At 40.3% G+C, this 27,204-nt stretch overlaps 1 protein-coding gene across 5 annotated transcripts in view; it reads right to left on the reverse strand.

Moving 5' to 3' along the window:
* Nucleotides 1–27,204, reverse strand: part of LOC127951935 (gastrula zinc finger protein XlCGF8.2DB) — a 176,300-nt gene that overhangs the window by 92,689 nt on the left and 56,407 nt on the right. For 2 of the 5 annotated variants that reach the window (XM_052550090.1, XM_052550094.1), the window contains exon 1: nt 2,834–2,886. The exons of the other annotated variants lie outside the window; for them this stretch is intronic. The gene's annotated coding sequence lies outside the window, so the exon portion shown is untranslated. Of the gene's footprint in view, nt 1–2,833; nt 2,887–27,204 lie in introns of those variants that run through there. 5 annotated transcript variants of the gene reach the window in all.

Consider the following 27,204-nt stretch of genomic DNA (forward strand, 5'->3'; position numbering starts at 1 on the left):
TGAGGATCAGGTGGGAGTGATTGGTATTCAGGTAAGGGAGTGCGCTGTGATTAGTAGGAGGTGGAACCTGGCGCGTCTGTAACAGTATATTAATTCACAGACATTACTGGCTTGTGTTGTTACATCCAAAAATATTATAAATTGAGTTTATTGCTGGTCTGTGGTTTACTGCACTTACACTTTTAAAGATTTCATATTATTTTAAGGTGAGCTTAAAGGGTACTACTATGAAAATCACACAGCTTCAGTGTGACAACAATAAGAGAAAGTACAATTTCATAGATATTGTCAATAGTAGTTGTTCAAAATAAAATATGTACTTAATTCTAAGGTTGTGACGTGAAAATTTTTTTCCACAGGTTAATCGGCTTGTGACAACTGGTAATACTGGTAACTGTGGTGGAGGGTCATTTGAATTTACTTTGAATTTACTTTCAGTTTCAAATTAGTGGCAATTTGGCATAAAGCAGTTGTTTGTTTTTAGTTCGTCTGAGGTTTCCCTCTCTCCCTCACTTTCCTTTGCTTAAATAGCTTGTAAAAGCCCCATGCGCATTTTACTTAAACTTTTAGAGGCAATTCAACATTAGTTGCTTGAATTAAATTCAAGCAACAACAAAATACAACGTAGAACACAGGATTTTTATTAAATAAATAAAAATACATGCTATGCACCTTATATAAAATAACATAACTAAACAAATTTCAAACAGGTATTCAAAACTAAAAATCAGTACAGAATGAGGAGAAAATAATTATGAAACGTAGAATGTTTATTAGCAAAATGAATAAGATTGTTTGGAGGCAAAGACAGCATAGGCTTCACCATGTAAAATAAAGAACCTTATGATTAATGTTTTAAATAGAGAATTCGGAATACAGAAATATTAAATGATTTAACTGAAATTATACCTTAAAAATGAAACCAAAATCACCAGTCATTTTATTACTGAATCATTCATTAAAATTATTTGTTTGAACGGCTAATTTATTCAGGAATGAAGCAAGTGACTGCTTTTATGAACGGTTGATCATGAATCAATGTTACAATCCCCAGCAGCTGTTATTTTTGTGTCTTGTTTTGAGTATGTTGGCTGTTCATTAAGGAACGTGATTGGTGGACCCTGAAGCAGGTGACTTTAAAAAGGGTGGCGCTACCAACACCCGGGGAGCTCACTTTGGCATTTGTTTCTGTGGCGTGAAGAGCTTCAGATTCCGTCTCCGTCAGCAGATTACCAACAGCTTTGTGGTTGCTGGTTGTTTTTTCTTACTATGTGATTAATCCGGTTTATTTTAAGACAGTCCTGGGAGTGTTGGGGGAGGTCTGCCATTTATATCTAATTTTATGATGTGTTTTTGTTTAGGGAGTAAGGGCAGTTAATTTGTCTTCAACTCCCATTGTTCGCACGTGTCAATAATTACAAATAGATTACATGAAGCGGGACAAATTTAATCTTGACAAACTATAAATCTTTATAAAGATCTAAGCCTCAAGCCTCAACGACAGATCGCTATTTTTCAACGGAAAGCTTCTTAACTTAAAGAATGTATTTGCTTGATTTGTGTAAGCAGTACACATCAAAACATGAAGAATGAACATACCAGATTCGTTGTAATAACGAGTCATAAACACATCCACAGCTGTAAAGCTTGGTTTAGTTAGTAAGGTAAGGGTCCACTGAACAACATCTCATGGAGCACGTTTAGTCCAATGAAGCAATATGGATGATTATTCCTTTGTTTACATTTCAGTTCTTCAGGGACAGAATTGTTTGTGTCCGTTAAGGAATAACTCAAGCTCAGAGAATGCATCTTGGTAATAAAAAAAATGGCATGGTTTTGTAGAGTACGGTGTCACAAACAGAATGAGATGGTCCACCAAAAAAAAAAAAAGTTAAACATAGGTGGAAGATTGTTTATTTTAAATTCTGGCGCACTCTGAAGCACCTGTGGAGGCAGAACTTAGCGATCGCCTTTTTCTTTATTTTATTTAAAAAAAAAAAAATGTATATATGTGTGGGCGTGTTTTATGTTGAATGTGAATGTATCTGCATGATTACCATCTGTTTGAGCGCAAATCAGCTCTGTCTAGAGTTTTATAATTAAAAAAAATGGGTTGCTGGCTAACAGGTCAAGGATCAAAAGGTGTTCAACTTTGAGAATGAAATCAAACCTGTTTGTTCCTCAGTATCTTCTTGTTTCAGACTCAATGTTTCTTCAATCTTCACTTCCTCAGTCTCCTCTTTAATAAAGGCCATCTTTATAACCGTGTGTCATGAATCTCAGCTGTTTCACCAGTGTTTGTTTCTCTGTGTGCGGACAATCTGTTTAAGATGAGAATAATTAACAGAAAGAATAATAAACCCAAACTAACTCTCAACTGAACAGTTTCAGTCAGTCACTTGTAAGAGAGAGTTATTCATCTTAAGCCAAGAAATAGCAACACTAACGTTACAGATTAATACAAGAATTAAGAAATCACAGACACTTCATAATTGTCTTTTATATTTGGCAGCCAATTATAATATAATTTATATTAGATTTAATAGTTGGTTCCTAGAAGTTGTCATTACACCACATTTGTGTTTGTTGTTATCGTTGAATTTAACACTTTTTCTTGACCCCGCGAATAACTGAATCCTTTTAATAAAAAGCCACTGGAATAGTTTCTCCATCATTTGTTTTTAGCGGCTGAGTCTTTCACTGATTCATCTGAGCTTTACTCACACGATAATGACAGATAGAGCAGAGCTGCATTAATTAATAACAACTTTACATTGTCTGTAAATCTATAACAGCTTATATGTAATTATTTTAAATGTTTAAAATCACAAACCTTTGCTGATCTGAATCACAGAAGCAGGAGCGCGGCGCAGACTTATGACGTCACATCATCAAGCCAAAATAAAAGTCCCGTTCAATTTAACAGAATGAAACCTATGTATTAAGAGTTTTATTCTTTTTGAAATATATGTTTAAACAAATCATGAGTAATTGTGTGAGATTAAAGGCTAAATATTAACGTTTAGATACAAAAAGTTCCTTTTATTATCTTCCAAAAATGACACTTTTGTTTGATGTATTTTCCAGTGTCACAGAAAAACAATTACATTTATTTTAGGCTTGTCAATAAAACAAAAACTTTATAAGGGACATATTTAAAAAAAAAAAAATCAATAATCGACTGGTTACGTGCATTATTGCACAAAATTAACCTCCCCAGCATTATGAAAACACTTGGTGTTTATGAGAACATCTCAGTGTCCTCACAAACCAAAGGCCATTTATGTCATTTTCATGCATAAAATAAACACTGTATGAGGTTTTCAAAGAATTTATGAATTGACTTCATAAACCATAAACCAAAAGTGGTCTGTTAGGCCCGACACAGTGCATGTATTTCACTTGCACATGTGTTTCATCCATCACAAGTATTATTACTGGATCAAATCTTTATCATTTGTGAGGACACACCACTGCCCTAGCACCTCTGGGTCTTCCCAATGGATTCGTGTTTGCCTCTGTGACACAGCATCTGGCACCTTCTTAACAAAGCTGAAATGATTTGTGATCCAACCCTCGCATTGTAACTGCTTCTGGGTCGAGCACAGACAGCTGACATCACGAGACAGTATCTCTCCTGGAGCAAGAGTTACCACCTGATGTATCTGCATGGTTGCTGGGACCGCTGGGAGGTTTCATGGCATCCTCTCAAGTGCCTGCTCAACAGTTTCACCATTATTAAATTAAATGATTAAAATAAATAATTACCAAAACTGCTGCCAACATTTAAAATCTCACATGGACAAACCCTTATATACACTTTCAGATACAGTATACACTTACTCTCACTAACACACACTAACTTACACTCAACTTCATCTAATCTAAATCAAGTCCTTACAACTGACCTCGAGGACCCAGATTTAGGTTGCTCTGCATTTTGATTATCAGAACTTTGTGGAGGGGTGTCGCTATTCCTCAACAAGTCTACAATTGAGTAATCTACTAAGAAGTGTCAAATATTCAACCCTGTCACAACGATTCAACCCTGTTATAATAATAAATAAATAAAAATGTGACAGGGGTGAAGTTTTTTGCTAACAGTAGCTCTAACTCCATACTTAGCTAAGACAGTAGCACCACATGGCATTTAGGACATCATACAATTTTCATGTTTTGCTAAACTATTAGTTAATTCTTAAACCGTTCTTTACTATCATTTAGTCATACAACAGAGAGATTTTTAACCATAAATATTCAATGCAAAGCACCTCATGAATGCTAATCTGAATATTAATGAGCCTTGCATTCACTTGTGTGTTTGTAATGCTGCATAAATGGTGACAGGTGAGAAAAGAGCAAAATAACGTAATTTCTCAGACACTGAGATACACACACTTGTAGGGGAGGTGGAGGCCCGGAAAACAACATTATTTGGTGACCAGAGCAGTAGGATCACTAATTAAAAGAAGCAATGCGAGTGGCAAGCTGTTGCTGCTGCTGTCAACTGCATCAGTGAGACAGAACGGACAGTTGCAGAAATAAAGAAAAAGTGGTCCGATCTGAAGGTGAAGTACATCTTCATAACCCTTTAACAACATATTTAATTTGTGTTATCTGTATTTATTGTTAATTACGTACACATATAGTCAGAGGTGGGTAGTAACGAGTTACATTTACTTTGTTACATTTACTTGAGTAATTTTTTGGGGTAACTAATACTTTTCGGAGGATATTTAAAGATGGGTACTTACTTGAGTAAATTTTTGGGGAAAAATCTGTACTTTTACTTCGTTACTGTGGGCGACGCTCCTCTTGTTACTTTATCTTAATGCAATAAATATTATAATTGCTTCAGTTTATTCCAAACACGCCGTCTACTTTTCTCTGGGCAATGAGCGATGCCCATTCGCGAATGATTCATTCTTTTGAGTCAAAAATTCTGTTCAAAGGCTTGATCAAAACAATTGGCAAACGAGTGAATTGGTTCATGAATCAGTTTGAATAAGTCGTTCAGTTCCCTCCCGCACGCGCCGAGTCACCGCGTGTGCTGTCTACTGTTTAACAGGTAACTTGGGCTACATTCGATTACAGTACACAATACCACTGTGACTAGTTTGTTGTACGTGTGTGGCTTATAACAGAGGGAAGTCAAGTTGAATGCAGCGTCCAAAAGACAAAAAATAGCCGATTAAGATTTTATTAATTTTAATACAATCACACCGGTGCGAGTACGTTCAGCAAGTCATATCATCAGCTCCTGAATTCAGATCTGTGATTGCTTGCTGGCGCTGAGCCAAAGACAGACGCGTTTTTACAGCACTGCACATTATAACCAATCACACATGATTCTATTGAGCTTATTAAAGCATTGGCCAATCAGAGGTGTTCCGATGAGTCATCGCTGAAATGCCAGTGCTTCCTTCACTGGCTCACTGACTGAATACCTCTTTCTGGTGAATTCTCTCGTCAGAAACAACAAAGTGCAGATGTGTGTACGAATCTATATTTAAGATATTGATTTCACAGTGTTAACAGTTTCAGTGATTTTAATGTCAGTTTCTGAGAGTGATTGAAATCTAGGTTGTCAGTGAAAATTATATTTTATAATGTAAATGTTATTTGCTCTCTTTCTGAAAAATGCAAGATTAGTAGCAATATTTATAATCACATTAACTTTCAATATTAAATTCACATTTGATATAAAGTCAGTCGTATTAAAAATGTTATGGCATGACACCTGATGAAAAGCAAGTGAATGTTAATGAGTGAGTCACTGAGATTCAACCGATTCATTCAAATGGCGGAATTATTCAGAAACAAATAATTTAACCGTGTTAATGACTGAATAATTTATTCAACCAGCTTTTTGAACGAATCGATTGAATTATTGTTTGCGTGTCATTTTACCAAAAAATTCTCTGTTACATATGGTAGCCCTCGCTGCCTGAAGGAGGGAACGGAGACGCCATGTCAGCGACCAACGAAAATGGGATTCGCTTCGATAGACCAGTCTACTTTTGAGTGTAAACTAAACGAGCCAATGCATATTGGCATTCAATTATTGCCGCTGATCACAGCGTTAGTATAAGGCGGCAGCAGGTGCAATGCATACCAGGTTTTCGCTGAGGAGCTGAGCTGGAGACTCAGCAGCTCAGCGGTGGTGCAGCAACCATGGTGACGGGACGTTGCGTCTCCGTTCCCTCCAGGGAACGAGGGTTACCATACGTAACCGAGATGTTCCATTTCAGTCAGTCACTCTCGACGCCACGTCATTGACCGACGAAAATGGGATCCCTACAAAAGTGCCATGGGTGCTGCCCCTTCCAGTGCCCTGTGCGAGCCGCGTGCGCCCCTATTAGGTGTAGGCTGGGGCTTGGAGCAAGTAGTTCCACTCACCATTGTCAGAGCACTACCTCACTGGGTGAGATTGGATAACACTGGGAAAACTTACCCATTCAGCTTGGAACAGGGATGTTGCAGAAGCCCCATCCTTCCCGAAGGAGCTCTCGGGAGCAAATACCCATATAGCATCTGGTTAGGAGTATATGGAGAAATTTGAGGTGATTAAAACCCTCTTGGGAAGGCAGTATTCTGCCCAGGGAAACACAGGCTCTAAGGCTATACCGTGTACTATACACATACGAGTACTGCTTAGGTCTCAATATGGAACCCAGCCTTCCATGGTTCTCAAAAAATTCATCATGAAGGCCTGGCGCCGGACGTTCCACCGCATCCAGCTGCCTAGGGTGATGGAGGATCTCAACAGGGTCTACAGTACAGACACTCTGGAGCAGTTTAAGCAAGCCGACACTAACCGGGGCCTCTCAGTGCCACTACCCCTTAGAAGTGAGAATACAGATGGATACCGGCTCTACACAAAGGCTATTGAACCTAGCAAACGTGTTAGGGGTTGCCCAGCCCACAGCTCTACAAATATCTGTCAGTGAGGCACCACAAGCCAGCGCCCAGGAGAATGCAACACTTCTAGTTGAGTGAGCTCACAACCTGAATGGGCAGGGCACAACCTGTGCCTTATAAGCAAGGGTTATGGCACCCACAATCCAGTGGGCCATCCTCTGCTTAGAGATGGCATTCCCCTTCTGCCGGCCTCCGTAACAGACAAAGAGCTGGTCTGAGGTCCTGAAGCTTTGTGTCCGGTCTACGTACCATCTCAATGCTTGGACGGGACAGAGCAAAGCCAGGGCTGGGTCTGCCTCCTCCAGGGGCAGCGCTTGCAGGTTCACCACTTGGTCTTTGAAGAGTGTAGTGAGAATCTTGTGCAAGTAGCCAGGCCGGGGCCTCAGGATTATCTGGGAGTCAGCCAGCCTAAACTCTAGGCACGAATCGTCGAACGAAAATGCATGCAGGTCCCCTACCCTCCTGATGGAGGCCAGTACAAGCAGGAGCAGAGTTTTCAACGAAAGAAACTTTAGCTCAACTGAGTGCAAAAAACTGTAATGGGCCCTGCTGTAGTGATTTAAGCACTAGAGTCAGGTCCCAATAAGGTATAAAGGGGGGCCGGGAAAGTTATGCTTCCCCAAAGACTTCACATTCACCAGGTCATGGTACACAGCAATAGCGGCAACCTGGACTTTGAAGGTGGAGGGAGAAAGACTTCGGTCCAGCCCTTGCTGCAGAAAGGAAAGCACGACCGCCATCGAGCATCTTCAGGGGTCTTTTCGGCGAGAAGAACACCACTCAACTAACAGGTTCCACTTCAAGGTTTAAGCATGTCTCATACACGGTGCTCTTTCCAAAGTGATGGTGTTCACTACCTCCTAGGAGTAGGTCACCTAGAACCTCCGCGTCCCGTCCGGGGACCAGACATGGAGTTTCCAAAGGTCTGGATGCGTGTGCCAAATGGTGCCCCATCTCTGAGTCAGTAGATCCTTCCTCAGAGAAATTGGCCAAGGAGGGGCTGTCGCGAGGAGCACTAGTCCAGGAAACCAGGTCCGAGTGGGCCAATACGCCGCCACTAGAAGGCTCACTGGGGGAAACACATACTTGCATAGGCCCCACGGCTAGCTTTGTGCCAGTGCGTCCATGCCGAGAGTTCCCTCGGCCAGGGAGTAGAACAACTGGCAGTAAGAGGTCTCTGGAGAAGCAAACAGGTCCCGTCTCCAAATCAGCTGGACCGTTTTGGAGAGCAAAATTTCTCCCATTCTCACGGGAGTATTGCTTGAGACAGTTCGTCGGCTGTACAGTTGAGCAGGCCCGGAATGTGTCTCGGCAGCCCGGGAAAGCATAGCAGTCATCTCTGGATCTGACTCAGGCTTTGCTACCATCCCAGAGAGTGGCAACGTGGCCGAATTTTCATTAGACAGCTCCCCCTCCGAGGCCCACTAGATACAGCTGGTACGCTCTTTAAAGAGGAGCCAGTGCGTTCTGTGGGTTGCTCCACTGGATCGGAGGTGCAAGAGGAGTGATGGTACCCAGAGTTTGGTTCCCTGCAAGGTTTGCCCCCACTGTAATCCCTAAACCACCCACACTACTCCTGGAAGTTATTCCCTGAAGGTAGCAGAGCCTGGTTTGCAGCTCCGAGATGGTCATCTTCCCGCAGTGAGAACATAACTCATCCACGAAGGCCACCTCAGTGTGCTCGATGCACAGACACATGAGGCAGCGATCGTGACCATCACCCGTTGCCAGGTAACGAGTGCACCTAGAAACGCACAGCGGAAACGGCATCCTTATAAGGACGATCCGTGATCTTTACAAAGACACACCTGTGAAGCTCTTTTAGAGAAATTTGCTCTTTAAGAAATGCTCTTTTAGTGCTGAGGCGCACATGGGAATTGGCTACTTGCAACATGACAGGGGGTAGTGCAGCCTGAAGTGTGCAATCCACTCGACACAGGAACAACCGCCGCTATAGCACCATCTGGCCAACACACAAAGCTTCCGAGAGCGTGCTGAACTCGTAGTTCACAGCAGACACAGTTGAGCAGAATGATACTTACGCTCGGCTCCGAAGCGAAAAGCTGGTATGCATTGCACCTGCTGCCTTCTTATACTCAAGCTGTGATCAGTGGCAGCTGGATGAAATAATTGCATGCCAATGTGCATTGGCTCATTTAGTTTACACTTGAAGTAGATTGGTCTATCGAAGCGATATCCCATTTTCGTCGGTCACTGACGTGGCGTCGAGAGTGGAGTGAGACAGTCTTTGTGGTGACCAGACTTGTTTTTATTTTTTTTTCCATTGTTCTCAACAACTTTTAACTGTATTATTACATTCATATATTACATTTATTCATTTAGCAGACGCTTTTATCCAAAGCGACTTACAGATGAAGACAGTGGAAGCAATCAAAAACAACAAAAAGAGCAATGATATATAAGTGCTATAACAAGTCTCAGTTAGGTTAACACACTACACGTAGCATGGGATTTTAAATAATATAATAAATAAAAATAAAACAGATAATAAAACTTTTATTTTATTTTTAAACAGAAAAATAAAAGAATAGAGCAAGCTAGTTAGAGGTCTTTACACATACACACACACATACATATACAATTGCATAATAAATTAAAAGAAAATAGAATACAAAAAGATTAGAAAGGTAGTTAGATTTATTATTAGTATTATTATTATTATTATTGAAGTCGTTGTTGTTAATCCATAATTTAAATTTTTTTAATTTATTTCCATAAATTAATTAAAATACCAGAAGTATTAGCCTTTTTTGCACTGTATTTTAGTGTGTTTTTTAAATTAATTTTATTGACTTGCATTATTTTATCTTACTCAGTTTTGTAAACACTAAATGTTACTAACAACATTTATTTAACTCTGTAAAATAATTATTAATTTAAAATACCATGGTTTTTTTTTTTTACAGAAGTTTCTTCTGCTCATCAAGTCTGCCTTTATTTGATTCAAAGTACAGCAAAAGCAGTAACATTTTGAAAAATGAATACTATTTAAAATAGCTTCTTTCTATCTGAATATATATTAAACTTTAATTTATCACTGTGATGAGCAGCTGTATTTTCAGCATCATTATTCCAGGCAAATAATCTTCAGAAATCATTCTAATATGCTGAAATACTGCTCAAAAAACATGTATTAGTATTATTATTATGTTGGAAACAGGTGAGTAGAATATTTTCCGTTTTCTTTCATGAATAGAAAAAGTTGAGAAGAACAGCATTTTTAAACATTTTCATCATTAACATTTTTCATCTTTTTCACTTTTTATCAATTTAAAGCATTCTTTATAAAAAAAAAAAAAAATCTGTACCCCCCCCCCCCCCAAAAAAAAACTAAAATTATAATGATTCCAAGCTTTTGAATGGTATAATGTATATTGTAATGTACATTCATATCTTGCTCAGAATTGTAAACACTAAAGATTAATAACTTACTATTATGATACATATTTCATGTAAAACATTTTCCTTAATTTTTGTTTAATCTATAATTATTCTATGTATATTTATTATATATTTGGTTAGTACTATACTGTAGTAATAACCTTTTTTCATTTTTATAATAAGTATATTATTTTACTATAAATAAAATGAAAACTTACTTTTTTGTGAGTTTTAGTTATATTTCATATATATGGGTTTTCTGTAGTTATACAAATATGAAATGAATGTCTCTTTAAAAATAAGGGCCTGAAACATGATCAAAATGTTCTTTTTAATTATTCACGTCATTCATGTCTTTATTAAAAATAACTATCCCCTATTATAATATAAATGTTTATGAAGATCGTTGCACATTTTGTATATCCTACGCAAGAACAATTATTACAAGATTTATTTTATCTGTTAATATTATTTAAAGTGCATCTATGGGTGCTGCATCATTTAGTTCGGTTGAATCGTACCAGAGTTCGTTTCCCCGTTTGGTGCGATTAGTTTGGGCAGGTGTGAAAGCAGCAATCGCACTCGGGTGCGCACCAAAAGCGGACCAAACAAGCTTACCTGATTGAAGAGGTGGTCTCGGTACGCTTTCAAACAAACTCTGGAGTGATTAGTTCGTGGTCAGAACGTGATCCGACCTTGAACTGACCCCTGGACTAAACCAGCTGCTGTAGTCAGCTGCGCTGTGCATTATGCATCACATAATGTTTTTTGACAGTTTGCACTTTAGCATGGCAGCTTGTGGACAAACTTGGAGTAGTGAGGAGGTGCGGAGCCTCATAGAAATTTGGTCAGATGACCATGAGCATGTCAGAGTTAAGAAGAATTAATGCAAGCCTATGCTTGAAGTAACGAGCGATGCCCGCTCGCCGTTTGCAGTTCATTAGAACGTTGTTTTCAAGCCGCATCCACGTTTCATTATAGAAATGTATTGTTTGCATTTTGTGGTGTATACAATGTACTAGATTATGGCCAAGGACAAAACCAGCCCACGCAGTCATCTCCGCGTTGTTTGCTGGCTTTCCCTCTTATGTGTGAATATTCCCACACGTAGATTCTGACCAATCGAAAAGCAGTTTAGGAAATACGTCATGGCCGATGAGTGATGTGGATGTTGTCATGTGACTGCATTTTGGTTCATTTCAACTGGTTCAGACCAAAGCAATCAGTGTGGTGTGAAAAAGAACCAAAAAAGCTGAAAAATGCTACAATGTAATATTGTTTGCCCTTGGTTCGGACCAAATGAACCGAACTAGAGATGTGAAAGCACCCTATAAGAAAAACGAATACTAACAAATTTTGTGTTATTTGTTGCTGAGGCAGGATTTAAACCTCCCCTGTGTGTATTTTACTCATCCCACCTCCCTGGAATTTCCTTCTTTCCTATTGGCTAGTCAGCGCTTCACACCTACCGCGACTGGCATAAATAGACGCCCTGTATGTTTTATTTAATAGTAAATGAAAATTCATTCAATACATCTAAGCGGGGCTATTTTAGGACCATTTCCAAACTTTCTACCTTGACTCTGCTGTTCTTTCTGCATATGTTGATTGATAGATGTCTCCTCCAGTCAGTGGAGATTAATCCCAAACCAATGGCGCGGTCTCAAACTACACCTACCTCTTCCGGTTTGTCTGAATAGCTCAAATCGAGAGCCAAATCAAACACAGTGACGTGAAATAAACTGTCATGTTTTAAAGAAGATTGGCTTGATTAAGTTTTGGAAACAGCGGATGATGGACACAGAACGGTAACAGAACTCACATTTACAGTCACACACGTGTTTTGTGCAAGCTGTAGTTCATAGGGATATTTAGATAGTGTTACGAGGTCTGACAAAAGCTGCACCACCACAGACAATTTTCGACCCGCACTCAATCATAGAGCACCTTAACCCCGCCCTAATAAGATGCCCGGAGTCTCATCTCCCACTTCATTAATTAAATGATATAATAAGCCATCGAAACCAAGAAGTATAATAAGAAAAGGATTTATTAATTACATAAACTTAGGAGACAAACAAAAGAATAAGCTAATTACCTCAGGAGGGGGAAGAGCCAAAATAATAAACCAAACTCCAACTATCTACCGCATTACACCTCTTTCCTTCTCAAAATAAAGTGCAAAATAAACAACAAAGTCTTAAATCCCTGCTAACCTCAAAACAGGAGAAAACGGAGGAAAAACACAAAAAGGCACCCACCTACCTACATACGTCTCCTTTTGTTACACAGGTGATTCAACAATGTTCACATTATGAACACAAACAAGGTTTTGAATAGCGTACGTGGCAAAGCCGCCATGCTAGGGCTGTAGTACTCGAGTCCGGTCTTGGACTTGAGTCCGGACTCGAGACATTTTTCTGTCGTCTCGGACTTGTCTCGGACTCGTTGAATTTGCACTCGGACTTGTCTCGGACTTGGCCATTGGACTCGCCAGCAAAAAAATAAAAAATTTCTCCTTCAAAACAAAACCACATTTGCATGATGTCGCGACTGAAAACGTGTGGAAAACGCTAGGCGCGCCGCTCTCCTTATTTCCAAAGCACTCTGTAGTCTGCGCTTGCGCTCCAGAGGCGTCTGCTGTTGCTGGGCAACCATGACCCGCTCTCCTTGAAGACGCAGAAGTTTCAGCAAAGAATAAATGGATTTCCAGCACTTAAAATCACTTGCAGTAGCTCTGCTAATAGATTCATTTAAAAAATGGCTATCCTTGTACAACTATGATCATCTGTTTCTCCATCTTAGCTTTCAGTATTGTTCCGGGGAAGGATGTGCATGACCAGCAGTGCACTTACTGCGACCTGAAAAGTTTAGATGTTTTTAATTTAATTTTCTACCTGTTAGATTGTGTTTTATTTACGTCTACACTTAGATAGCTTTAAACAATCCTTTACAATAACGAAAAACTAATTATTGTTGTACAATATAGGGGTTGAAAGACTACTGATTTCAACTAGTCGATTTTTTTAATAAAAAATGCTTGAGTTACTCGGCTATACTCGTGGTTCATGCTATTGTGAATGAAAACACATTAAATAGTTTTTTTTATCAATAAACGCATATTAATGTATAGCCTTATGCAACAATTACATATGTAAATTTTAAAAACTTTATAATTATGACATTACATATTTACATTTTCATGTAACAGCCAGTATTTGTATCTGTAACAATCACAAAATTTTTCCTATCTGCATTCGGATACAACACTTGATACTTGATAAGACTGTTATGACTTTTTATATATTTTTTCGTAGTTATCACTGAACAAGTATGTCGTGTTAAACTGAAATAATTATTAATTTCTAAAATAATATTTATCATGCAAGCAGAGATATGTCATGACAAACGTTTAGTGATCATTTGAACACGACTGAATCCATTCAATGCACACGTAATTTTCATTACGCAGAACACTTTGAGCGAGCCTTAATGTTAATGAACTTCACTAAACAGATGTGTGTGTGCCACACAAACCAGCAAAAGGTAAAGATGCAAACATGTAGGACAAGTAGACAATGTATCCGTATCTAAGCTGATTATTAGCCCACTCTTGAGAGAGAACTGATTTGATTTTTGAGAGACTGAGACGCGCAACGCTGCTGTTTGATTGGCAAGCACGCTGTGCTTATTCCATTCATTCATAACATATCGTATCCTAAGCTTTAAATATTTGCCTTTTAAATATATACAAATAATATAACGTGTAGCTATGATGTATTATTATAGGTAAAATTACTCTTGCAACGCTCTGATTTCTGAGAGATGCACAGAGAGGCGACAACAATGCGGTGTTTGATTTGCGCTCTTTTCACTCATAAAGTTTACATTCATTCACTTCTGGCCCTGATGCCCTGGCTCTGTTATCTAGCAAACACCAGACTGTGTCAGATTCAGCCGAGTATTCAGGCAGAATTATTCCTTGTGCGTTATTCGTTTTTTAAGCCATTATCCGTGCCATTCCGAATAAGGTATTCGGCTTCAGGCACAACCCTAATTATTACATTACATATTTTATTTTTACATGCAACATAGATAAGGTCATATAGTAACAGCTCCACACAATATTGTAATTCTAAAATTCACGTCATACTTGCAAACACTTTGTATTCATTATGGTTAATGCATGCTGGAGAAGTCGATTGTTTACGACAGAGCTCGACTAGTCTATGCAAGCCCTAGTACAGTATGAAAAAAATTTCGCTGTATTTATGTGCGCATGTCCAGTAGAGCCAAACGTATACATTCTAGCCTTGCTGCGCGCATTTGTCATATCCCGAGCTTTGCGTGTGTCTGTGCACTGTGCCAAGGCATAGTCATATACATTTTTGACCACAGATATAATGTCAACAAAAAATAAAGTACATAAAAATTATTTGACCTTACAGTTCCAAACTGTGTTTGTTTATCCAAGTTTAGCTCCCAGGATCAGACTGGGGGTAAAACCAGTACTCATTACCAGGGCCCCAAAGGAAGAGAGGGCCCTTGAAAAGTATGAATCTGAAATATATATTTGTTACCTGGATATTTTCATGGGGGCCCATCAGGACTGCCTATGCATAGGGCCCGGGATCTTGTTTAACGCCCGTTAGCTTTAACCCTAATTATACACACTTGAACATTTTCAAGCTCTTACTAGACACACTAATCTTCCAGGTGTTTTAAGGCCAGTTGGAGCTAAACTTTTCCGGACATTGGCCATCCATGATCTAGTTTGGAGACCCCTGTCCTACAGAGTTGTTACTTTGCACATGCTTTTTGATCATTACAAATAATAATGTAAAATTATTTTCTTAGAATAGGAGATATGCTTTCTCTCGCATCACAAACATTATCAGTAGTTAAGTATGTGGTCTTGAAGAGTTCATTTGGACTCGGTCTTGGACTTGGACTCGAAACTTTTGGACTTGGACTTTACTTGTACTCAAACCTCTTTGGACTCGGTCTTGACTCGGTAATGCCGTGCACCTGTACTCGCTCTAACAAGCGCCGCTAAAAGAAAAAGAGAGAGAGAGAGAGGCACAAGAAAAAACCACATACACAAACACAATGGAAAAATAACATCATTCATCAAAATCATTACATTAAACAACGTAACAATAGCTATAGAAGAATTTAGGATTCTTTTTATATTTAACTTACAGATCTCAGTTCAAGTTCTTCAGATTCTTTTGATATTTTATTATGTTAGGCCTATATTATAAACCTAATAAATAATTTACCTTGTTTTTTAATGGAGGCTCTATATGCTAATCAAGGGTGTTTTTAGGCTTAAAACCTTGGTTAAACCAGCTGGTCATTTCCCTGCACCTTCGGGTCGGAGATAGGTTTCTCACTGTCATTTGTGCTTATGGACAAAATGTCAGTGTAGAGTACCCTGCCTTCTTGGGGTCTCTGAGAGGGTGTTGGAAAGGGCTACAAATAACACAAGTGAACGGTGACTCCATCGTAATACTTGGGGTATGAGATTACTGTGAAAACAGGCGATGAGCTAAAGATGTCTCTTCTGTTGTCTAATGCTGATAAAGTGGAGAAAAAAACTTTAGTGTAGAGTGGAAGGAGGTTTGGACGAGAGTTCACGGGGTTCGGAGCGATCAAAATGAATGCTACTGATGGAAACCTGATCATTAAATAAAGTTCTGGACAGTGATGCAGGAACATACAGTGTTCTGGACAGTGAAGGAGAAATCTTGATCACAGTCACAATCACAGGTGAGAAACTCAGATATGAGGAAGTTATATTTAGAAAGCATTTGGATTGTTTTTGGAGGGAGCATTTTGGAGGTTTATTCATCACGATCTGAGCATCACATTGATGCTGAACTGTGAGACTGACCTCACAGTTGTGAGCTTATACAAAATCATCAAGCAGTGAGTAGGAACGTAGATTGACCGGTAAATCAAGAGCTTTGCCTTACAGCTCAGCTCCTTCTTCACCACGACAGACCGGTACAGCGACCGCATTACTGCAGAAGCTGCACCGATCCGTCTGTCAATCTCACGTTCCATCCTTCCCTCACTCGTGAACAAGACCCTAAGATACCTGAACTCCTCCACTTGAGGCAGGAACTCTCCACCAACCTGAAGTGGGCAATCCACCCTTTTCCGACTGAGAACCATGGCCTCGGACTTGGAGGTGCTGATTCTCATCCCTGCCGATTCACGCTCGGCTGCAAACCGTCCCAGTGCATGCTGAAGGTCCTGATCTGAGGAGGACAACACGACAATATCATCCGCAAAAAGCAGCGACGAAATCGTATGGTCCCCAAACCGGAAACTCTCCGGCCCTTGGCTGCGCCTAGAAATTCTGTCCATAAAAATTATGAACAGAACCGGTGACAAAGGGCAGCCCTGCCGGAGTCCAACATGCACCGGGAACAGGTCTGACTTACTGCCGGCAATGCGAACCAAGCTCTTGCTCCGGTCGTACAGGGACCAAACAGCCCTAAGTAGGGAGCTGCCGACCCCATACTCCCGGAGCACCCTCCACAGGATGTCACGAGGAACATGGTCGAATGCCTTCTCCAAGTCCACAAAACACATGTGGACTGGTTGAGCAAACTCCCATGAACCCTCCAGCACCCTGGAAAGGGTATAGAGCTGGTCCAGTGTTCCACGACCGGTACGAAAACCACACTGTTCCTCCTGAATTCGAGGTTCCACTATCGGCCGAATTCTCCTCTCCAGTACCCTGGCATAGACTTTCCCAGGGAGGCTGAGAAGTGTGATCCCCCTATAGTTGGAACACACTCTCCGGTCCCCCTTCTTGAAAAGAAGGACCACCACCCCGGTCTGCCAGTCCAAAGGTACTGTCCCCAACCGCCATGCGATGTTGCAGAGGCGTGTCAGCCAATACAACATCCAGAGACTTGAAGTACACGGGGCGGATCTCATCCACCCCGGTGCCTTGCCACCGAGGAGCTTTTTAACTACCTCGATGACTTCAGCCCGGGTGATGGACGAGTGCTCCTCCGAGTCCCCAGCCACTGCTTCCTCAACGGAACACAAGTCAGTGGGATTGAGGAGATCCTCTAAGTATTCCTTCCACCGCCCGACGATATCCCCAGTTGAGGTCAACAGGTGCCCATCTCTACTGTAAACAGTGTTGGTAGGGCACTGCTTCCCCCTCCTGAGGCGTCGAACAGTTTGCCAGAATCTCTTCGAGGCCAACCTATAAGTCTTTCTCCATGGCCTCACCGAACTCCTCCCAGGCCCGAGTTTTTGCCTCCATGACTACCCGGGCTGCAGTCCGCTTGGCCTGCCGGTAGCTGTCAGCTGCCTCCGGAGTCCCACAAGCCATCCAGGCCCGATAGGACTCCTTCTTCAGCTTGACAGCATCCCTTACTTCCGGTGTCCACCACCGGGTTCAGGGATTGCCACCTCGACAGGCACCGGAGACCTTACGGCCACAGCTCCGAGCAGCCGCATCGACAATGGAGGTGGAGAACATGGTCCACTCGGACTCAATATCTCCAGACTCCCTCGGGATCTGTTCGAAGCTCTGACGGAGGTGGGAGTTGAAGATCTCTCTGACAGGGGGCTCGGCCAAACATTCCCAACAGACCCTCACAGTACTTTTGGGTCTGCCGAGTCTGTCCAGCTTCCTCCCCCGCCATCGGATCCAACAGGTGGTGAGCCCACAGGAGGGCGGCCCCAAGTCACTCCTTCGGGCTGAGCCCGGCCGGACCCAATGGGGGAAGGCCCGGCCACCAGGCGCTCGCATACGAGCCCCAACCCCGGGCCTGGCTCCAGGGTGGGGCCCCGGCTGCGCCATGCCGGGCGACGTCACGGTCCTTGATTTAAATTTTGCCATAAGGGGTTTTGTGAACTGTTCTTAGCCTGGCCCGTCACCAAGGACCTGTTTGCCTTGGGAGACCCTACCAGGAGCATATAGCCCCAGACAACCTAGCTCCCAGGATCATTTGGGTACTCAAACCTCTCCACCATGATAAGGTGACAGTTCAAGGAGAGGAGTTTAATAATAATAATAATTAAATTTGCACAAAAAAAAAAAACATTTATAATTACAAACGCAAATGTAATAGCAATTCAGAAAACACAATAAAAATTTAGAAAACATTGTAAGTCAGAAAACAAAATGAGAAATAAGACAAACATGACTGTATGAAAACATCATTATTCTACTTCTGTTGCCACGGGTTGAAGAGACCCCAATAATGTGATATTTATCCCCTTGAATGCAAATTTTACGAGGGGAACAACGCTAAAAGAAAAACAACAGCAACAGTATTTCATTCCATGGAAAGTGACTGGTCTAGTTTTGGGTAGCAATCAGTTGTTTTTTTATTTCGTTTTGTAGAAATCTGGCAACCCTCTCAGCAGAAAATGTTGAACTGTGCCGAACCACAAGCACGAGTTTAAGTAGGAGGGAAACTGTCATGTCCCCCTCATCATCCAGTGTAGACAGGGACAGACTGGGATTGAAAAACAGCCCTGGATTTTCTCCAAATTAGGCACACCAAAACCATCATTTTTTAACCATTAAATAATGTTATCATGTAGTTAGTTTTTTGGTACATATTACTTTAGAATTTAATAGTTATAACAAAAGCCACCAACAGAAGGAGACCAATTAACAGTACAGAACAACAGACATCATTACAGTTTCCATTACAACCAAGTAAAACCATTACAAATGATGTGGTTTCTTTTTATTTACTCTTTTCTCAGAAGGGGATTGAAATAAATGTATTATTCTATGAACTAAAATCCTTGAAATCTATAAAAAAAAAAAGAGCAGAATGCAAAATGTATAATATGACAATAATAAGCATTAAATGTAGAATAGAAACCGGAAACAACAGAATTCTTAAATTTGAGTCTTAACGTCTCTCTCTCTGTGTGTGTGTGTGTGTGTGTGTGTATGTTTGTCATGATAATCAGACTTATCACCTTATAAGTGATTTCATTTACTCTTTTTTTTTTTTTCTGACTCAATAGGCTTATCTCTCAAATGTAACACATTGTAGAATCGCTGCTGTCTTTTTATGAATGAATTAAATATTAATGTCAGACAATGCAGAGTAATAACTAGGACTAGGGGTGTCCTGGGATATTAATATATTGCTCATAGACTACATGCTCTATAGCAGAGACGGGAAACTTTGACAGTGATGAGGACCATCATTTTTGGTTCACATTTAAAAATATGTAACAAAAATAGTAGAGGGCTTATTGAGAAAGCAAATTCATTCTCTGCCAACAGCAAGTTTCACTTTCAGAACTAACAGAAATATAGTGCTTTCTGTATCATTTTAGTTTATATAGCCTTCAATTTTTAACGATTTAACTGAAAACGTTTTTGAAGGGCCCGTGGAAACCCTAAAAACATAGTTCAGTGCAAACATTTCTGTCATGCATTTAGCAAAAAGCTTTTGTTGATAATGAATTTTACCTTTGAAATTTGAGGCAAGTGCAACTGTTGTCCCCGCTGTTTGTGCGTAGTGATGAGATGGCGATTTAAATAATAGGTTTCCAAACAAAACAAACATACAAGTATCACCTTGATACAAGATAAACTGTTTACCATATTGACTGAAAATTGTTGTTTTTCATTTATTATTTTCTAATTTTAGTGAATGTTTACATTAGAGTGAACATCCTATTCATAGACTGTATAAAAACACTGAAATGAGTATGGGGAGCGACTGGAAACTAGCGACCTCTCCTGGTTGGAGATAGTATTAAACTGAAAGCAATCTTTTTGTGACTTTTAAAATAGATCATCTTAGTCTAAAATGATCCAGCCATACTACAATTCATTGCGGGAGGTATACAACGGTTTCATTTCTTTTAAGCAAAAATAGATTTCATTAGCACCCCCATTTGTCGGCTGCCAACATCACTTTATCTGACACCTTTTCTATGATGATGAACGGCCGTTGGATGGACTTCTCCAGAGCGTCCAGATGGCCCAGTCCGCCCCTGCTTGACAATCAACCGTTTCATCATCAAACTCCAGCTCGAGTTGGTAAGCTACAATCCAATTTTTTTTATACATATATGAAGGACAAGAAAAGGAAAAGTGCTAGTATTAGTTGGTTAAGTACTGGTGAAAAAGATCAGTCTTTAGATGTTTCTTGAAAATTAGTAAAGACTCATGTATGAATTGAGATTGGGAGGTCATTCCACCAGCTGGGCACAGTCCAGGAAAAGGTCTGTGAGAGTGATTTAGAACTTTTTTGGGATGGCACCACAAAACGTCGTTCACTTGCAGAGCGCAAACTTCTGGAGGGCACATTAAATAACCAGTGAGTTTAGGTATGTTGGTGCCATGCCAGTGGTCATCTTGTAGGGAAGCATTAGTACCTCGAATTTGATGCGAGCAGCTACTGGTAGCCAGTGTAACCTGATGAGGAGAGGAGTGAGGTGAGCTTTTTTGGCTCATTGAAGACAACCCTCGGTGCTGCATTCTGGATCAGTTGCAGAGGCTTGATAGTACATGCAGGAAGGCTCACCAGGAGAGCATTACAATAGTCCAGTTGTATGTTGTATAGGGCAAATCTGCAGGACCTGGAATCACCAAGATTCTATCTTAGTACGGTTAAGCTGAAGGTTCATCCAGCTAGAAATGTCATTCACACAGGCTGAAATGCGAGCAGCTACCGTCGGGTCATCTGGTTGGAATGAGAAGTAGAGTTGGGTGTCATCAGTGTAGCAGTGATAAGAAAAGCCATGCTTCTGAATGACAGATCCTAATGACGTCATGTAGATGGAGAAGAGAAGTGGTCCAAGTACTGAGCCTTGAGGAACCCCAGTAGCAAGTTGTTGTGACTTAGAAACATTACCCCTCTAAGACATTCTGAAGGATCTATTGGAGAGGTAGGACTTCAAACACAGGAGTGCGGTTCCAGAGATGCCCATCTTTCTGAGGGAAGACAGGAGAATCTGGTGATTAACAGTGTCAAAATCAGCAGACTGGTCCAGTAAAATGAGTACTGAGGATTTTGAAGCTGCTCTTGCCAGACGCAGGGCTTCAATAACTCAGAGCAGGGCAGTCTCAGTTGAGTGTCCACTTTTGAAGCCAGATTGGTTGCTGTCCAGGAGGTTGTTCTGTACAAGGAACATAGAAAGCTGGTTGAACACAGCTCGATCAAGAATCTTTGCAATGAATGGCAGAAGGGATACCGGTCTGTAGTTTTCTAGAAGCGCTGGAATTAGAGATGGTTTCTTAAGCAGTGGGCTTACCCGAGCCTGCTTAAAAGCTGAGGGAAATGTTCCAGAGTGAAGAGAAGAGTTGATAATGTGAGTAAGCAAAGGTGTGACTGAAGAAGAGATTGCTTGAAGGAGGTGAGTGGGGATCAGATCAAGTGGACAAGTAGTAGGATGATTGGACAGGAAGTTTGGAAACGTCCATCTCTGAGAGTGGAGAGGAGGAGGAGAAAGAGTGTGCATCAGTCATTGTGAAGTTGTCCTCAGTCTGCGGTGTGGAGAATTGGTTACTGATGGTTCTTATCTTATTTGTAAAGAAAACTGCAAAGTCGTCCGCTGTAAGAGTCGATGGAGTAGGAGGCGGATTAAGGAGAGAAGAGAAAAAGTTTTGAAGAGTGTCCGATCATCACTACAGCTGTTATTTTTGTTGTGGTAGTAGGATGTTTTAGCAGTGAAGACATTTGCAGAGAAGGAAGAGATGATTGATGATTGGTTCGCAGAGAACCTCGGACAGCCAGGGGGCAGATGGGGTGCGTGCTGGTCTAGACAGCAGTGGGCAAAAGCTGTCCAAGCAAGATGTTAAAGTGGACAAATAGTGTCTGTAGCGCTGTTCATGTCCAGAGCTGATAAAAGACAGTGCAGCAAGCGAGGATGAAACCACAGAAGATGGAGAGATGGAGCGTAGGTTTCGTCGAAAGGTGACCTGCGTTGGAGTGTGTGCCACATCAGAAATAAGTGAAAGGTTAGCAGTAATGAGGAAGTGGTCTGAGGTGTGCAGTGGAGCAGCTGAAGAGTTGTTCACGGAGCAACAGCTTGGGTAGATGAGGTCCAGTTGGTTCTCAGTTTTGTGAGTCGCTGTAGTAGACACTCGCTTGAGATCAAATGAGGCGAGCAGAATGTTGAAGTCAGCAGCCTGGGGTTTATCTAAGTGGATGTTGGAGTCACAAAGCAGTACCAAAGGAGTACCATCTTCATGAAAGTTTGATAGCAGCACATCCAACTCCTCCAAGAAATTTCCCAAGTGACCTTGGGGACGATAAATGACCACAAAGTGGATTCAATCAATCAACCACTTCAACTGTTTCATCATCAAACTCCAGCTCGAGTTGGTAAGCTACTATTCCATACTTTCTTTCTTTCTCCAGCTTTCTTTCTTCTTTCTATGGAACGCCCTGTACACCCTGGACCAATCCATAGCCGTAGACAGATCTCTCTACAGCTATGGACCAATCACAAAGGACTGCGCCATCTGACCAATAACAGCAATGAGAACTAATAACATAATAAATCACACACAGTGCCATCAGTGATTTAACTCAACAGTTCCTCCTGTTCATCTTTTAAGAAATGTTAGCTAGTTCACCCAAAAATGTCATTAATTACTCACCCTCATGTCGTTCCAAACCCGTAAGACCTCTGTTCATCTTCGGAACAAAGTTTAAGATATTTTAGATTAGATTTAGAGAGCTTTCTGTCCCTCCATTGAAAATGTAGTCCATTTACATTACATTTAATAATTTAGCAGACGTTTTTATCCAAAGCGACTTACAAATGAGAACAATAGAAGCAGTCAGGTCAACACGAGAACAACAACAGTATACAAGTGGCATGACAAGTCGCAGTTAGTCTAGTACAGAACACATAGCCAGGTTCCATGTGACATCAGAGGGAGTGAGAAAGAAAATACAGAAATAGCATGTTTTTGCTTCCACTCAAAAATGGTAATTCTCAGAGTGATATAATAAATGATCTATGGGGTATTCTGGGCTGAATAACACACATTTTGGGGATGCCTGTTATATTGCATCTAGTAAAAAAGGGGCATAATAGGTAACAGTAAATTTACCATCACAGAAAATGGAAGATAATGACCAAAATGCATCATTTTCTACATTATATTACTTTTTTAATAGAAAACAGTGTGCTACTGATGGAATTGCAACTGACATTTCAGGTCCATCTGGTTTGTGAACAATGTGAACTCTTTTGTGCATTGTAAGATTTACTTTACTTCTGAAGCCCTTTCCACACTTATCACATTTGAACATGTTTTCTCCAGTGTGGACTCTCAAATGGGTGTTCAATGTTGCTTTATATCTGAAGCTCTTTCCACACTGTGGACATACGAACAGATTTTCTCCAGTGTGGTCTCTCAAATGCGTGTTCAATATTGCTTCATGTCTAAAACTCTTTCCACACTGTGGACATATGTAGGGCTTCTCTCCACAGTAATATCTGATGTGTTTATTAAGTATTTTTCTTTGATAGAAACCTTTTCCACATTGAGAGCAGGTGAAAGCTCTCTCTGCACTGTGAAAACTCATGTGGTCTTTAAGGTGACCCCTATTATAGAAACTTTTTCCACATTCTTGGCAGGAGAACTGCTTTTCTCCGGTGTGAATCATCATGTGCCTAATAAGGCTTCCTTTGGCAGTGAAACTCCTTCCACACTGTTTGCATGTAAAAGGCTTCTCTCCTTTGTGAATTCTCATATGGACATCAAGGTTTGTATGGCTAGAGAAAAACTTTCCACACTGAATGCAGGAGCGACTTCCATTTTGTGTGGATGTCTTTTCAGTCAGTGAGCAACCAGAAGTTTTTTCTCCAGTTCTGAAATCCAAATTTTCATACAGATTTTGTTCTTCCTTTTTATTAAATTCTTGACACTCCTCTTTCAGCGGCATCAGGTCTAGGGTTAAAACAGAAAATTTAAAGTTAGTAATAACAAAAAAACAACAGACATCAAATCACGGTCGGGACACACCAAGCTATTGGTCAACGTCAGGCCGTCAGTGAGCATCGGTGTAAGACCATTCATATTTTGAACATAAATTAAGATATTTTCGATGGAATCTGGAGCTATCTATCCCTGCATAGACAGCAATGCAACTGAAATGTTCCTAAGTCCAGAAACGTAGCAAGGAAAATGTGACAACAGTGGTTCATCCACAATTATTCGTAGCTACAAGAATCTCACATATATAAGAATATTAAACGACACAAGAGTAATGACATATTACATTATTTTCTTACCCTTTATCAACATAACTGATATTCAAAATAGTTAGCCAATGCTGCTTTGTATATCAGTGTTTCAGTTTCTCCTTTTGAATGATAAATAAGTACTATTAAAAGCTGCTGATATAGAGAGCTATGTAGTCTGAGTGCTGTGTTCAAGTACAACTTTTTATTTCAGTTGCTGCCGACACAAGGCTGCTTCCGTTGCTGCTAATTCATTGAAATCGGTTTGGTGTTTCCTGCCCTTTAGATAAGTTTGGTTGTAAACATTTTTTGGCCTAGCCACCACCTACCCAAACCATGGTTTGTCGTGGTGGATCTTAGGGAAACTTACTTTCTCATTTAGACTGTAGAAGACCACAGGAATTTCCTCATGTTGACTTTTGTGAACATAGTGTACCAGTTTTGAGAACTTCCATTCTGCCTGGCAGCAGCACCTTATATGTTCACAAAGTGCATGGATGCAATTCTGGCTCTATTCACACTGCAAAGCTGAATGCATTGATTTGTTTTTATTTGACAATACATGATTTTTTGTCTCGTTATCTGTTATTGCATATCTGTGTTTACATTAAAGGAAGGGTTAACTTTCAAATTAAATTTTGATATGTTTTAGCTTACCTCAAGGGCATCCAAGATGTAGTGTCTTTGTTTCAGCAGTAGTTTCCATTTTGATATTTTTTAGGTCAAACTGTACTTATCTGTGGCACATATAGGGCAGGTCTATGGTCACCACCTCAAAGAGCATGCACAGAGGAGTTCAAATTAAACAATTCCCTATCGTAAGTAAACACTGATGACCCTTAGACATGAAACGAGCGGTTTGTGTAGGAAAACATCAGTATTTAAATCTCTATAGTTTTTACCTCTTGTACACAACCACGTCCAACTGATCTGAGGGCATGCATGTTTCTTGTTGTCATGTGACGTGCGCACGTGCTGTGGCTTAGTCTGTGCCAGCGCAGAAAGCACCAGAAGTGATCTCTCACATCACTCATTGTTTACACTTACTGTCTATGGTTTACACAGAGATTTCTGAAGTGTTACCTTTCACTGTGAAGATCTAAACATATTTAGATGTACAGGGAATTGCAATGGAAGATGATTTCAATATATCAACAGACAACGTTGAATTTTTTCACAACCATATTTATTTGAACCAGAATACACAGATCAAGTACTCGGGAGCGATCCGCTGCAGCAGCACATCTTCAAGCCTTAGAGAGACAGAGATCTCTTCAAAATTGGTGGTGTTTTAGTAGCAAGTGTTGTGAGATGCCAACAGAAGTGGAGAGCATATGTTGTCACGAATGGAAGAACTACAAGACGATGATGAGCACATTGACAGTATCGCATCACACACCTGCCTGACTGAAGATCCTGACTTTTCTTCACTGTTGAGACGCAGCGTTTTGCACGTTGTGTTTTGTTTGCCACGTATAAACTGGAGATGAAGTCCAATGCCAGAGGGACCCAATGGCACGCTTTCAATAGAGTGAGTAATGTGTTGTATTTTATTATAATCGCAACAATTATAGGTTGTATTATAAACAAATTAATTAATTATCATTACTGCATTATATTTCAGACAGTGCAGATTGGTGGTGTATCGTGTGGTAAACCGTAAACAATGAGTGATAAACACGCGTAAGAGATCACTTCCGATGCTGATCTCAGATCAGTTGGATGTGGTTGTGTACAAGAAGTAAAAACGATATAAATACTGTTCGTTTTCTCACACAGACCAATTGTTTTTTGTCTTAGACCATCAATGTATACTTGCGATAGGGTTTTGTTTCATTTGGACTCCTCTGTGCCTGCTCTTTGAGGTGGTGCAAAGACCTTCATTATATGAGTCACAGACAAGAACGGTTTGACCTAAAAATATCAAAATGGGAACTACTACGGAAACAAAGACACCTACATCTTGGATGCCCTTGAGGTAAGCTAAAAGATACCAAAATTTAATTTGATCCTGATCCCCAAACCTATTCTATTTATGATGACATGGTTGACCCTGAAGCAAGTAATGAAGCTATCGGTAAATGTAAGCCGTTGTAAAGCTTCAGTTCAGTTGTAAAGCTGAAAGTGCATCATAAATACAGTTATTGGGCCTCATTCATTAAAGGCTGAGCAGAGCAAATTTGTGTGTAAATCATTTGTTTGTTTTTAGCTAACTTCTAGAAAAACGGTTTAGCTTTGATTAAAACACAGCGCTTGTCATTGTCACTTTTTACCCAGCCATCCAATCAATGACCAGATCCTACTTGGACAACAACTGAACAACAAGAGAGAAGTAAAAATATTACTGGCTGCTGTTTTTGACGGTAAATGTTGATACGTGGAAATGTTTTCTGTAATTTGCCACAGAATGAGTGATTACATGAGACATTTCAGTAAGTTGTACTGAAGGATCTGTTATAAAATAGCCTACCTTTGGATGTTAATTCATGTTCATTTTGTACTAGACAAAGATATAATGGGTTCACTTGGCACTTGAACTGACCCTGATAGCACATGTACATCTCGGTGGCATCTATGTTGTAACAAATTAAACCTGACTTCCTTTAAGTCAAATTGTTACCAAAGAATTATTTTTTGGGGTAATCTTGATATAAACAGTTTAATCAC

The sequence above is a fragment of the Carassius gibelio genome, chromosome B3 (genome assembly GCF_023724105.1).
Source record: "Carassius gibelio isolate Cgi1373 ecotype wild population from Czech Republic chromosome B3, carGib1.2-hapl.c, whole genome shotgun sequence".
NCBI lineage: Eukaryota > Metazoa > Chordata > Actinopteri > Cypriniformes > Cyprinidae > Carassius > Carassius gibelio.